The 15,610-nt window shown below is 42.8% G+C and overlaps 1 long non-coding RNA gene across 1 annotated transcript; it reads right to left on the bottom strand.

Moving 5' to 3' along the window:
• Positions 1 to 5,690: 5,690 nt before the first annotated feature.
• On the bottom strand, positions 5,691 to 13,999 carry LOC143830156 (uncharacterized). Its single transcript, XR_013228367.1, has 4 exons — positions 13,806 to 13,999; positions 13,522 to 13,692; positions 12,558 to 12,638; positions 5,691 to 9,826 (listed from the first exon to the last, which is right to left on the bottom strand). It is a non-coding gene; the product is annotated as an uncharacterized LOC143830156 (long non-coding RNA).
• Between the last annotated feature and the right edge of the window lie 1,611 nt (positions 14,000 to 15,610).

The following is a 15,610-nucleotide window of genomic DNA, read 5'->3' as shown; positions in this document are numbered from 1 at the left end:
AAAGGCACTCTAAGAATAAACATTTAGCTTTCAGATATATGGCAAGTTTTCATCTTTGTTCAGAAATGATCTACATCTATTTTCTTTCTGAGATGACAGATGAATTCCTCAATTGTTTATTTTGGCAGATCCCTTATTGTTTCAAACTAGTTACTCCCTGAAATTTGCATGGATAATCCCTTTCCTTGACAAATAAGAGTATCTGCAGGAACTTGTCTAAAGGATGCTGCTGTACAACTTACTAGTTATTACAGGAGTGCCACTGCATTGACCAGGAAGCCTCAGTGAGAATACCTGGCATGTCATAATATGGGAAATGATTAATGTCTCATATCATGACATAACAGGTATTATTTTAATATTTCCCTGACAACCGATAGATACAATGCCAGACATAATGGAAGTTACTGATGGCTTTTTCTTCACACAAAAGGTCAGAGCACCTCCTTCCCTAGCCTTCCTTCTGCGCTGTCCTCTAACCCTCCAAATTGTTGCAAAGTCCCTTTTCTTACTGAGTGTTTTTTCCAGATGGATCTGACTGCACATTAATGATACCTAATGGCTTCTAGGAAGTATTAAGTCATCCAACAAACTGGGTTATGCCTACATGAGGTACATTTTTAGAGCTGATTCATATATGCATGTTCATTATTTAATGTCTGCATCATCATCATGATTTGTATGTATGGAAGGACATACCACATTTAGCACATCACCTTAAATGAATTGCTGTTCAATGGTGTCATTCAGTTCTATGTCCTTGAAAGAAATCTTGTGTTAGATCCAACCACTTTTTCTGCTGGTGAAAAATGAAAGGATTCCCTTTCACCACCCATAAAAACCATGTAGAATGGGATTTTTGGTGAGGACAAGAAATGGGTGAGATAAAAAGTCAGCTGACTTGATTCAAATCCAAATGTGCAACTTGTGTAAATGGTCAGGTTTCCACTAGGTCATCTCATGGGCCTGTTTTAGTAATGATACCAGACTAGCTAGCTAGTTTGACTTGCCTATTCCCATTTCAGGCTTGCCTCTCTCCTTTTTGAGTAATGCAACTGATTCAATCTGGATCCATAATCTCAAATTTTGCATGAGCAATCATGATCTGGGTGGATAATTTAATGAAGATGCCAGAACCAGCCAGCCTTGTACAGACTTCTTACCTTAAAATCAAGAGAGCTGCAGAGTTCATAGCAGATGCTGGACAGGATACGATTCATTTCAGAGCCAGAGTGCAAGCAGCCATCATAATTAATCGGATGAATATCTGGCTGAAACATTGGAAAGTGGGCTCCTCCTCTAAGACCATGGAGAAGTTTTTGGGCCATTTGCTTTTCAGAGAGTCAAACCTGGAGAAAGTCCTCATGGAGACGAAGGTTAAAAAAAATGTCCACCACCAGGACAGGAAAGTCAAAGTGAAGTTCATATTCCTTTTGGCCATATAGTTCCTTCTCTACCAGACAAGCCAGAGATTATATAACATCAGCACAAGCTAAATTCCAGCCTAGGCCTGTGCAGCACCAGAAACAACCCTTCACTCACCATCAGGACAGGTGGCCTCCACCTAAGAAGATATCCACCTGACTCCCAGATTGGGGGTTGGCTGCAGTTTTTTGTGGAGAACTGGGCTGCCACCACCTCTAACAGATGGGTTCTCTCCAACATTGCCAAGGGGTACAGGATTGAGTTCTCCTCACTGCCACCCAACTATTTTATCCCCTCTCCAGTTCTGTCACAAGATCATAGGAAGGCCATCCTGCAACAAGCAATAAAATATCTCTTAAGCATTGGAGCAATAGAACCGGTGCCGGAAGACCAGCAGTTCCATGACATGTATTCCACCCTGTTTGTGGTTCCAAAGAAATCGGGTGACTGGAGTCCTATACTGAACCTGAAGGATCTGACCCTCTGGGTGAAGCAGTGGAACTTTCTTATGGAATACCTTTGACGCATTCTCAGCACTCTTCTGCAAAGGGACTTCTTAATGTCACTGGATCTTACGGAAGCTTACCCACATGTTCCTATCCATCTGGTTTCCTGCAAGTACTTGTGTTTTTCCTCTCTGGGCTGCCATTACCAATACAATGCCCAGCCCTTTGGTCTTTCGGCAGCACCGTGGGTATTCATCAAGGTTATGGTAGCCTTCTTGGTGGCATGCTTGCAACATGAGGGAATACACATCTATCCATTCCTCAACTACCTCCTGCTCTGGGCATCAAATCAGCTTTCAGTAGAGAGAGGGGGACAGAATGGATCATCTCCATGTTGGACTCCCATGGACCCATTATGCACGGGGAGAATAACGCACATTCGGGGTGGAATGGCGGCAACTAAAATCACTGATAACGTACGGTGCCGGCTACAACCGGCCGCAGCTTCGGTGCGTGCCGCCGAAAAAAACGCGTTAGTGAAACGCGGAAGAAAGCGCAGCTTCCAGGTGACCGGGGCGCAACCAGAAGCGGCACCGGGATTGCCGCGTGCATAATCGGTTACTCTGGGTTTTGCCGCCGTTGCGCCCCATCCCATGCATAACCGGTGTGCTTCGCGTCTTCCACCTCCGCGTTTTCCATATGACCCGAAATCGCTGTTTCGACGGCCGTGCATAATGGGCCATGGAGTCCCACAGGCATGCCAGCAGGAAAAGTGACTCTCACACATGGCTTGGTTGGCTGCTGCAGTTTCAAGGCTCAGCCAGGCTGGCTCATTCTGCTAGGGTGAGAACAGGGCTGGGGCAGGCACCCACTACTCTGTTGCCTCCTGCCACCCCCCAATGCAGTTAAGTTAAAATGAGAGTACATGCCTTTCTGGACTCCAGTCAGTACCATGGGCAATTAACCTCAACCAGCAAGGATTTGCATGACTGTGGCCCCTCCTCACAAACACACAACTATATGTGTATATATGTGTATATATGTTTGTGTGTGTTATATATATATATACATACATACATACATACATACACACACACACACACGCACACATACACACACACACACACATAATATGGCTATATCACCTGACCTACCTCTTTGGTTCCATCTTTAAGTAGTATTATCTAATGAGTTTTGTATATGTCTGTTCTGCTTTGATTCCCCATTCTTTGTTGAATTAAAATCTATTTCTGTTTTATGTTCTATTTCTGTATGAATATTTTATGTATTTGTGTATGGTGATTTGAAGGGTCTCGGAGTTGTCTTTGAATTTCTTTCCTACTGGCCATTTCTCCAGTTATATAAAGGTTAGTGGAGGCACCACTGCTTTCTTTTTTGTCACCCCCACTCCATTAAAAAACCAGGACCCATAATTTCATCTCTCAACTAATGTTGGTGGGAGAAACTGGGGTTACAGTACCATATGTTCAAAAAAGATTTATTCAAGGTGTAAGCTTTTGTGTGCATGCACACAAAGCTCATGCCTTGAATAAATCTTTGTAAGTCTTAAGAAGAAGAAGAAGAGTTGGTTCTTATATGCCGCTTTTCCCTACCCGAAGGAGGCTCAAAGCGGCTTACAGTCGCCTTCCTTTTCCTCTCCCCACAACAGACACCCTGTGGGGTGGGTGAGGCTGAGAGAACCCTGATATCACTGCCCGGTCAGAACAATTTTATCAGTGCCGTGGCGAGCCCAAGGTCACCCAGCTGGTTGCATGTGGGGGAGCGCAGAATCGAACCTGGCATGCCAGATTAGAAGTCTGCACTCCTAACCACTACACCAAACTGGCTCTCATAAGGGTGCCATTGGACTCAAATTTTGTTCTGCTGCTTTACACCAATACAGCTACCCATCTGAATCTATATGTTCTATGAGTTATGTATACTATATGTTTGTATGCAAAATAACAGGACTTAAAAAAAAACAAATTCCTTTTTGTTATCATTTATCATATGAGAATCCACTTGTACCTTCCCAATGAAGGGAAATTCTGCATGCAAAATAGTATTTTATCAGGCTACAAAAAAGAGATAACTGAAAACTGATGAACAAATTGATGATACAGATCAAGTAGACAGATTCTTGTAAATCTCTGTTACAAACATATATAAACGTACCTAAAAAGACTGATATTCATGGGCAGAATTACTGTATGTCTGCTTCTGGCCGAAGATCTCCTGATGCCCACTGCTACCCCATTGGGCAGCAAGAGGAAACTGGTCAGTGAAATGGGGGAAGGGGGAGGGAACCATCATCCCCACATGATGAGGCAGTTTCTGGTAGCAATTCTCTAACATCCACCTCCAGCAGTTCCAGAGGGCCTGCAAGATAGAACTTGGCATGCCAGATTAGAAGTCTGCACTCCTAACCACTACACCAAACTGGCTCTCATAAGGGTGCCATTGGACTCAAATTTTGTTCTGCTGCTTTACACCAATACAGCTACCCATCTGAATCTATATGTTCTATGAGTTATGTATACTATATGTTTGTATGCAAAATAACAGGACTTAAAAAAAAAACAAATTCCTTTTTGTTATTATTTATCATATGAGAATCCACTTGTACCTTCCCTAAAGAAAAGAGCCAATCTGGGCTTTTATCTACCTAATTGAAGCAGAAAATGTTTCAGCAGAGTCAAGGTGGCATCACCTTTGTGTCAGCAGGAACAGAAACAGTCTTCTCCATCATGGGAGGATGCTAACTTATAACCTCAGCCATTTTTTGGTGGCACCCTACAATGTTCTTAAAATTCTAAAAATATCCACAGGCCAAACAAGTTGGACCCCTGGGGCTCCTGTGTTATTGTAAGTTAGAATAGTGGTCTATCTAGTCTAGAGCTGTCAATCATTCTTCAGTCATGGTGACTGTCTCTAAATACCATCAGAACTTTGGGGTTAAATTTCTGGAAGAAGCCATAGGAATTTGTAAAATTTTGGATAGTGTTTGGAAGGTTATAGAGAAAGATTGTTTCTCCCTGTTTGATAGTAAAAGTAAATCCTCAGTGAAAGTAAATCCAGGACAGAGGAATTAAAATATTTCTTCACATGTGAAAAATAATTCTTCACATGATTACACAAATAAGGAGTCAGTACCATAAGATATGGAAATGACCAGGAGTTTCCTTTAAGGAGGATTAGATGTAAACTGTGAGTCTATCTCTGTAGCTATTAGCAAAGATAGCAAAATGGAACCTTCTTGTTCCAAGGTTTCAGAATTGTAAATATCAAGTGTTAAGAAAAAATAACAAAGTTACTGTCATCATGTCCTCCTTCTGAAGCTTTACAGAGGAATCTGGCTGGTCAGTGTTGAAAACACAATGCTAGAGTAGATGGAATGCTTGTATGCTCCAACAGTGCTCTAATGATCTTTCCCAATCCTGCTGCCAGAAAGCCTGGATCCTATAGATGCTAAGAACTGGACTTCGAACCCGTGAATGTAGAGCATATCTTTTACCATGGACACTGTATCGCAACTTAGTTAGTCTAGTGTTTCAACATAAATGTTTTGAATAAAGGTATCTGTTAGTATTTTATGACCATAAGTCCTTGTCCTAAATGTGACAATGTAAGCATCAGAAAGAATAGTCCCTTGAGAACAGAGTAGGCTTAGAGAGTCCAGCAATATTAAAAGTCTTTTTGTGCAAACAAGCTAATGTAAATAATTAGTCTTATAAATCAAGAGACTATCTGTGCAACGTGTACAATAGTGAGTGCATAATTCAGGCATGTAAACAAAATGAGTCCATTCTTGACCTGAGATGTTACCGCACCCAAACTGCACACAATAATGCCTTTCATGTTCTGCATGAAAGGATATACTGCAAATGAATTTTGGTACAAAGTTTAAATAAAGAATTACGAAGTAATAATTAACTCAAAGTGTCATTTATTATGAGGAGATGGTGGAGCATGGCCTGTCTCTTGTTATGCTTCTAACACAATGTTACTCAGTTCAAAACTGGTACAACCGGTTGGTGAGTCACAGGTCCCAAAAGACATGAGATTCTCATCATCCCATACAATGTTTTCCTTTATGAAGCCAATTGTTGTTAAATATGTAAACATCTGAGGAAAAGCAGCACAGAAGGTGCATTTGAATACTTGTGCCTTATATGATCAAGACAATGCATCCCTGGCTAAAAGGTAGCCTCAAGCTTTATTCTGTAGCTAATTATGGTATTTGTATCTAATTTCTAGAATAGTTTATGTCTGATATAACTAGCAAAAACTGGAAGCATGCATAGTTTCAATCAATATTTATTGCCTATTAATCAATCTACAGTGTTGAAAAGGAGTTGTAATTGAATCCAGTGTAAAACGTCTCTACCCACAAGGATTTGCAGGGATCATTTCATTTTCTCCTTCATCACTCTTTCCTTTCCCTTAAAAGGCATATGGTTTCTTTCCTTTTCATGCTTTCTCATCTCCTTCATCAGTCCTCTCATATCCAGCTTTCTCTCCTTCCTGCCCCCTTGCAGCCTCTTCCCAGGAAAACGCTACAGAGTTGCCTTCTTCCAGCCATTGGGCCAAGCTCAGTTGCATAATGTTGGGCCCAGTGGCACAGTGAGGAACACACAGGAACTTGCAGAGGGCACCTCACTTTCCCCTCTATCCCCTCTCCACTATTTCTTCCTTCTCTTCTCCTGGCAACCCTTACATCCTCATCTTTCCTTTCCCCTTCTCATTCACCTACCAACATAACTTTTATCTAAATTGGCCACAGCTTTCTTCTCAAGTGGGAACTGAAAGCAGCTTGAATGAAGGAATGATTTATTATGTTCATAGCATAGCACAAAAATACACACAATACCATATTTAAATTTATTGACTGCCACTCCCGGACCATGCTGTATCATGGCGGTTTACAAAAGCACAATAAAACAAGAACCACGCACATTTCCCAGTGGCCTAAACTAGACACAACCCTCCCCAATTCCCCACACCCAGTCTCAGTATGTACCGCCCACCAGCCTTGGGAAGTTGCCCAAGATGAATGTGGCATTTAAGGCCATAAAGGTCATTAGAGGCTATTGGAGGAGGGACCCAGGTCTTCTACACCCTGGCTTCAGCCAAATGCCTGGTGGAAGAGCTCCAATAATATTCCTCATTCCAGGGGAAGGGTCAGTCACAGGAGGCGAACAACTCAATTATGTTACTAGTTATAGGACCTAACCAAATGCCAGGCAGAAGAGCTCCATCTTGCTGGCACTCTGAAACTGAGCTAATTCCGGTATCTAAGGGACCGCCTACCTGATTATACACCCTGATGAGCATTATGCTCAGCCAATCGCAACAAGCTAGTGATCCCTGGCCCCAAAGAGATGCATCTGGCCTTGACCAGGGCCAGGGCCTTTTCTGCCCCGTCCCCAGCTTGGTGAAATGAGCTCCCTAGTGAGATCAGGGCCCTGGCTGAACACCAGCAGTTCCTCAGGGCCTGTAAAACAGAGATACCAAGCCTTTGGTTGAGGCTAGCATACCTGCTACATCGTGGCAGATTGATGGGCTTTCCCCTATATACAGCCCCCCATTTTTCCATGACAACATCATAAACTGCTCCCAGGAAACCAAGTATTCCTATCCCTGAGTCCAAAGAGGATGGAATCCTGTCTCTATTAGCTGTTGGATATTTATTGTTTACTGCCTATATTTTTAATGAAACTGTTTTATTAATCATGGTGGTTTATCATATTGTATTCTTAAAATGTTGTTATCTGCCTGGGATACAAGTGAGGGATGAGATATAAATCAAATAATAAACAAACAAACCAATATACCTCTTGAAGACCAGGGATCACAAGCCTTTTGGAATTGGTTACGTGTAATACCCATCGAGGGGTGTAGTCAGTCAGGCAGTCCCCAACCACCGGGCCGCAGCTCCCTCTCCCCGCCCCCCCCCCCACAGTAAGAAACTTCCCAGGCCGCAAGCAAATTGGCCGCAAAAGCAGCCGATTCGCTTGCGGCCCAACAAGTTTCTTTTTGTGGAAGGGGAGGAGAGGGAAGCAAGGCCGTACATGCGCAATGCGCATGCATGGCTGATCCATGCATGTGTGTTTGCGCCATGCGTGGCTGCAAACATGCATGCGCAGCCGCGAGATCGCCCTCCCCACCACCACTGGTCTGCAGCCTTAAAAAAGGTTGCGGACCACTGCCTTAGACCATCATATCTACAAGACTGCCTTTTCCCATATGTTCCAGCACAACAGCTTTGCTAAGTGGAGCCAGGTCTTCTACAGGTACCAACCTGCATATGGGCCAAATCTTATACATATGCCTTTTCTTTTGTGTTCTTGACTATGTAGATCTTCTTGGCTGAGGGTGTCAGGAAGACTCCCACTCTCATGGTTTTCTGCAGAACTGAATAATTCAAGAGGGGCTTTTATATGCAGGCAATAGATTTGCACTGTACAAAATGATTCACAAAGTGGCCTATATTACTGTGTATAGTTTGTTGAAATTTGGATCCTACTATGGAGTTTTGCATACTTTAGTATATCATATTAATATTTATACCGTATTTCAGATCTGTTAGACTTCTAGTTGGCTCTAGTTGGTTCTATAACCCTAATCATATCACATTGTTTATTGACTGTCCCATCTGTCAATTGTATTGACTCTGTAACCTACCTAGGCCGTGAGAAATGCGGACTATAAATAATATAAATAAATAACTAAACTGAGTGCTGTTTATACAGCTGCCCTAGACCCTCCAATAAATTCCCCACTGAAAATAATGGTCCCCAAATTCTGGAATTGAATCTTGAGCCATCAATGCTGTATACATTTACAGGTATGGGGGAGGGGAATCCTAACCCCTTCTCAAACTTTTCTTGGCACACACCTCTAGAGATCCCTGGAGACTCATTATCACACAACTCAAGCTGGCCTGGTGGCAGCAGTGGTGACATCCAAGAGCACGATCCAGTAGCTACTACAAACATATTACTTGTCCTGTCAACAGGGTCTGACAGTGGGGAGCACCATGCAACTCAGCCTCACATCAGCAGCCACTGTAAAAACTGCTCATACCACTTGGCCAGACTTTGCATGGTGAGAGGCTACTAGGGGGAGAGAAGGAGGGACAGCTGAAGATAGGGGAGCATATGAAGGCAGGTTGGCTGATGGGTGGGAAGGAAAGAAGAAAGCACAAAAAGGGAAAGGCTATGGGGGCTGCCAGGAAATGAGATGCACCCTACAAGTTCTTGCAGGTGCCCAACTTCTATAATTTATGAATAAAGAAATACCTGGAAATCAGAATCAAAATGTAACTAAAATTTAAATATTTTGCAGTATATACAAACTATGTTATATATTAGAATTATTCTTACCTCATTGAAGTTTATATCCAGGAAACACAAGAGAATATCCAAAGCAGATTTACATAATTACACCCTTTATAATCGGCAAAGAAGAGTGTGTGTGTGTGGGGGGGGGGGGCTCTCTGCAATTCAAGATAACTTCCTCCATGTTTGTTTTGTTAGACGTATTAAAATATGCACTATTGTATCATAGTATTAAAATGATTAGTATCATTTTAAAAATCTACAATCTTTTTCCTTCCTTGTTTTTCATTTTAATTCTCACAGGTTGCTTCTGTGTTAATGATGATCTGTATATTATATGCAACTGAACTTAAGCATGCATTCTGTCAAAACTGGTCCCAAGCCTCAATATATTAACTTGGAAGTCAACTGATATTATTGATTTCATCGGAATTCATATTCATGCCATTGGATGGGATCCAATAAAAAATGAATGGAATGAGTTTAATGTAACAACACACCCCCTCCCTTTGAAGAAGAATTCATGCAAGAGGAGAGGGGTATGATCGCTGATTTCTGCAAATTCTTCTTGAAGGTTCCTGAACCTTCAGGGTCAGCTTTTGGTGGTCCAGAAAGCTATGGGAGAAAGAAAGAACTGATTCATGAATTAATTCAACTCCTCATGTTTTATAGGACTAAAACATGGAGCAAGGTATCCATGAGAAAGGCCAATTATATAGTTATTAACATAGATTGACATCCATCCCAATACATATCCTTATACATTGTTGTTCCTATATATATTTATGAAACAGCCTAGGGGGTGGGACGTGTCTGGCTGTCCAAGTTGGAATAGGGCCAATCAGGGTGCAGCCAGCTTTGCCCTGATTGGCCCTGCCCCTGCAGCTCCCGCCCTCCGTCCCTGGACTCTAGCCTCTTTGCTCTCAGATGCCTCAGTGCCTGGAGCCAGCAGCAGGTAAGGGGAGCAGGTAATGGGAGAGGGCCCTGGGCAAAGGGTCATGGTGGAGGGCCTCCTTGGCCTCCTTGGCCTACTAGGCTGGGTCTGCTGACAAGGGCCTCCGCTGATTGCTCGTTAAGGACTGCTAAGGAGCTGACTAGCTGACTGCTAAGGAGCTCTGTCCTGGCCCTGATAACGAGCTGCCCAGTCCCCACCCGCCCCACTTGATCTGGCTGCAAGCTGCTGCCCAAGGACACCTTAAGCTGCCTGGCCAGGAGAGGGAGCCCTTTCAAGGCCCATTCTTAGGAATGGGCTTTGAAGCTAGTGTATATTATAATATCAAATAATGCATAAAATATGTAGCAAATACTGAGCCATGATAAAATCTAGCCAAATAATCATATAGGCAAATTGAAATACATTTACCTGTCATTTTTCTAATAAAGACAATGGATTAATAAATAAATGCTCATATTTAACATGTTAATGAGACATTCACCATACAAAGTCCAAACTCCCCTTGAATTATCTGCTACTACATGAAAGACGACTGGTGCAATGCTCCATAAAATAGCAGGAAGTCATTCTGACCTCAATTATTAGCTAGGACTAATCCATGAATTGTGACTAATTAGTACCCTTATAAAATATAATTATTTTAGTACCAAAGTAGCAAAGCTCATTGATTTCTAATTGCTTGATTGTTTGGGATCATTAAACCACCACAACAAGAGAGGTTCATCACGCATACTTGCACAAACTTGGAAACTGCTGGCCATCGTTTATTAGGAAGTGGTTAGATAGCTACTGGAACTTGTTGTGCTGTATTAATATGTAAGAATAGGGTGTGAGTAAATGAAAATGCCAAATTTTGAAGCTGGCAGTATGTTTTTATAAACTTGACTCAGATTCCTTATCCGGGGGGGGGGGGGGGGGGACGTTGACATGCTTGGAAATGTACCTGATAGTTACTCTCACAGTTTTCAATAGAAAACATATAACTTCCCCATAATCTAATTGTGACAAATTTGACAGGGATTGTTTCCATCACCTGAGATTTTCTCCCTGCAAAATGTTCCCATTTTAGATGCAGGGTTGTCCGTACCCAGGTGAGGCCTCCCAAACTCAACTCCTCCAAGATGGAGGTCCTGTGGCTGGGTAGAACAGGGCAGGATCAGGAAGCATGCCTACCCTCCCTGGATGGGGTACAGCTTACAGCTCTCCCTACCACCAGGAATTTGGGGGTGATCTTTGATGCCTTCATGTGTAAGGAAGCTCAGATCATAAGAGTAGCTCAAGTGGGATTTTACCATCTGCACTAAACATGGTTACTAGTGCCCAATCATGATCCACGGCAACGATCACTTCCACGATAGACTTCTGTAATTCACTCTACCCAGGCCTTCCCTTATCCCTGACACAGACATTACAAATAGTCCAAAATGAAGCTGCTAGGGTCCTCTTGGAGGGCCCATATGCAGCCTGTGCTGAGGCAGCTGCATTGGTTGCTAGTTGTGACCTGGATCAGATTCAGGGTTTTGGTATTAACCTTTAAGACCACCCATGGCTTGAATCTGTTGGTTGTCTCTGACTCCCAGGAGGTACACCTGGCCTCGACCAGGGCCAGAGCCTTTTCAGTCCTGGCCCCAACCTGGTGGAATGAGCTCCCAGAAGAGCTGAGGGCCCTGATGAAGCTGTCACAGTTCTGCAGGCCCTGCAAGATGAAACTCTTTTGCCAAGCATTTGGTTGAGGCCATGCCAGGAAGTTTGGTTCCCTGCCTATACGGGCTTATCTGCAGGACATCTGGGCAGAAGTTACCCCCATCACGGGGCAGTGGTGTGGAGTTGCTATCAGGAATGAACAGGTGGAGGGGGAAGATGTAGACTGGATTTTTGCTGCTAATATTGTATCTGTACTTTATGTGAGTTTTTATGTGGGTTTCATGATTTTACTGTAAACCACCATGAGCAGGCAGGGTCCAGGAGTGGCAGTCAATAAGAACAGATATAAATAAATAAAATATAACTCATCTCCAAACTACAGATATCAGGTCCTCTGAAGAAAATGGCATCTACAAAGAGTGGACCCCATGGCATTATACCCCCACTGGAGTCCCTCCCTTATCCAAACTGCTCTTCAATCTCCAATAATTGGGGGGGGGGGGAGATTTGGAATGTTATTTTGTATTTGGTTTTAGCTGGGGATGTTTTAATAGTTATTGTAAGCTGCCCTGAACAAAAAGGAAAGGTATAACTTTATTAAAATGTACTTCAATGTTTATTAAACATTTCCCAATCCTGTGTTGGTCAATCTGTACATTACAGAACTTTTCCTTTGTATTCCAGCATCCTGCAATGGGGTTGTAGTCTGTTTAGTATCAAAAATGAACCATGCAGAATCCCCCTTACCTTACTGCTATAGGTCCTGTGCCTTACTTGCTGATCCTTTCGGCTTCACCTGCATAGCTCAACTTCAAGTGAATAGTGTGCCTTAAAATGTAATATGAATAATAGAATAATAGAGTTGGAAGGGACCTCCTGGGTCATCTGGTGCAACCCCCTGCATTATGCAGGACACTCACATCCCTATCACTCATCTACTGTAACCTGCCACCCCCCTGAGCTTACACAGAATCAGCCTCTACGTTAGATGGCTATCCAGCCTCTGTTTAAAAATTTCCAAAGATGGAGAACCTATCACTTCCCAAGGAAGTCTGTTCCACTGAGAAACCGCTCTAACTATCAGGAACTTCTTCTTGATGTTTAGACAGAATTTCTTTTGAATTAATTTCATCCCATTGGTTCTGGTCTGTCTCTCCGGGGCAAGAGAGAACAATTCTGCTCCATCCTCCATATGGCAGCCTTTTAAATACTTGAAGATGGTTATCAGATCCCCTCTCAGTTGTCTCCTCTCCAGGCTAAACAGACTAAACTCCCCAACCTTTCCTCATATGCCTTGGTCTCCAACCCCCTCACCATCTTTGTTGCTCTCCTCTGGACACGCTCCAAATTAATGCAAATATATGTTTGCCTTCTACAGTCTCTTTGAATTGCACATATATCAAGCACATGAGGGTAACAAAAAATCTAGTGAGAGTCCAACGATCACAGGATATATGAAACATATACCTGCTCTGGAACTCCTTGGTCCTGGTCCCCTTTCTCTCTGTCACAGACACACAAAAACTCCTTCTCCCCATTCTCCCTGACCTCTCCCACCTACCGCTCCATCCTGGTCCCTTCCCCTCCCTCTCTTGCAGACACATACGCACCTCCCCCCTCCCCCTCCCCCCTTGCCTTTCTTACCTACCTCTCCTTCCTGGTACCTCCCCCTCTCTTTTTCTCTCACCACCCTTCCCTTCCATCTCCTTACCTGTGGCAGCAGGAGTTCTGTGGCCCTCTGCTGGCAGTGTGACAGAGCACTGAACAAGGCTCTCAGCTGGGCCTTGGAGCTCTGCTAGCACCAGCTGCAGCTCCCCTCTTCCCAGCCCCATCTGCATTCTGAAGAGCAGGACTGGGCTGGGAAGATTCCATTCTTTTTCTCCTAGTTTGAGGAAGGAGAAAATGAAGTTAACATTAAATTTAGGAAGCAAAAGGAAAAAAAAATGTTGGATGAATGTGTTAATATTTCTTTCAAATGATGGTGCCCATCCTTACTTTTCAATGTACAGTGGGGAAAATCTGCTGTTTACCTCTGCCCTTCTCTGTTTTACAAAGTTCAAATTGAAATAAGGATCTTAATCCCCAAGAAGCAGCAGTATTTTTGCTGGAGAAAGTTGCACAACTTGTGGTATGGACCAGTGCCATGTATTAGCTGTGAAGCAAGGTTTGACGTAGCTAAAGAACACCAAGTACAATACTACATTTTATCAAAACCAAACAGCATAACAATGCACACAAGTCCCTCGCAAATATAACAGACCTTTCAGATTTCAACATGATAAAGGCAATATAGAGGACAATTATCAGGTACAATGAGTCTTCCTAAAAGGCCTAGCTGTTCTACTTTGTGTCCCTACTAAAGTCTTGGTCCATTTGACAGGATTTTCTTCTTCTGGAGAGGAAAAGTTTATTTTGAGCCATCTTTAAGATCTAAGGGTTCAATTTCTGGATATTTCTTTAGAATATAATTTCTGATTAGATGCAGCTAGACCTGAAAGAAGGCAGAATTTGTAGAGTTATGATTAAAATCACCTATAAACCTTAACCTCTGCTCTGTCCCCCTGAATATCAAAGTCCCTCATGCCAACAATATGTATTCTTACATAGAATGATAAAAGTCCCTCAAAGCCATAAAAAGTTGCAATGACTAGCATAAAATTGGAACACTGTTCACAGAAATGTCTATTTGGACATCTTACTTGGGAAGAATATCAGAAAACTCCAACAGTTGGACATTACTCCTAAGTCATCTTCTCCCTTGACGTCTTGAGTCCAGTGCCACCTTTAAGACCAACTAAGTTTTATTCAAGGTATAAGCTTTTATGTGCATGCACACTTCTTCAGGTGCATCATGTTTAACTTTGTTCTCCTGCTCCAGGCCAACACCCAAATCTCCACTGAATTTGTCTCACACTGCCTCCAAAATTGAAGACAGACAGCAAGATACCAGAATAATGATACTGGCTGTTATACAATGTTAGAAATTATTTCAGCCAGACCAGTAACATTAAAAATGGATGTGATGGATCAGATATTGATTATTATCCAAATTGCACATTGTTGCATTATATGACATAATAATATCAACTGTGATTTACCTGGAACTTTCAAAATAGTCAAGGCTATATTACCTAATACATGCAGTGCAGTTTTGATTATGGCTGAGTTAGTACTGTATTTCTGAAAATATTGGCTAAAATCTCTAACCCCCATTTCCTTCCAAGGAACTACCTCTCTCCCTGTAATTCAAGCAGTGACACCCCTACATCATTCCCACAAGAAATGTAACATTTCATGACCTATGATCTTTTGATGCTTACCTATCCATCAAAAGATCACAGGTCATGAAATATTGCACTTCTTGTGGGGTGTAACTGCTTGAATTACAGGGTGAGAGGAAGCTCATTATTGATCAAATCTGCTAGTCCTGCAACCTGAGCCCTATCCCCAATTTCCCCCCTCCCATTCCTTGGTAATTTTCTAAGGGCACTGACCAAAAAGACATCACTTTCTCAATCCCATGACAAAAAATTATTCTTGCAGAATACATGCGCAGACTCTTTTTGCACCAGAGTCGCAGCTCTGGGCCACTGCCAGTTCTTTGCAAAAGAGGCAACACAGAGATATCCGCGTTTCCTTGCTATGGGGCATCAGAGAATCTGATTCGGGCCAGGCCCTTACCAGGGCTGGGCCAATGCCAATGTTATCTGGAAGTGGGGATTAGCCCTGCTACCAGATAAGCACTGGCCCGGCCTTTAATTGTCTTGGGGGAAAGTATCAGTGACATTTTCCTGTTTATC

The sequence above is a fragment of the Paroedura picta genome, chromosome 2, assembly GCF_049243985.1.
Source record: "Paroedura picta isolate Pp20150507F chromosome 2, Ppicta_v3.0, whole genome shotgun sequence".
In the NCBI taxonomy this organism is placed as follows: Eukaryota; Metazoa; Chordata; class Lepidosauria; order Squamata; family Gekkonidae; genus Paroedura; species Paroedura picta.
Note: the sequence above shows the minus strand (reverse complement) of the source record. Positions and strands in the feature narration are given on the sequence as shown.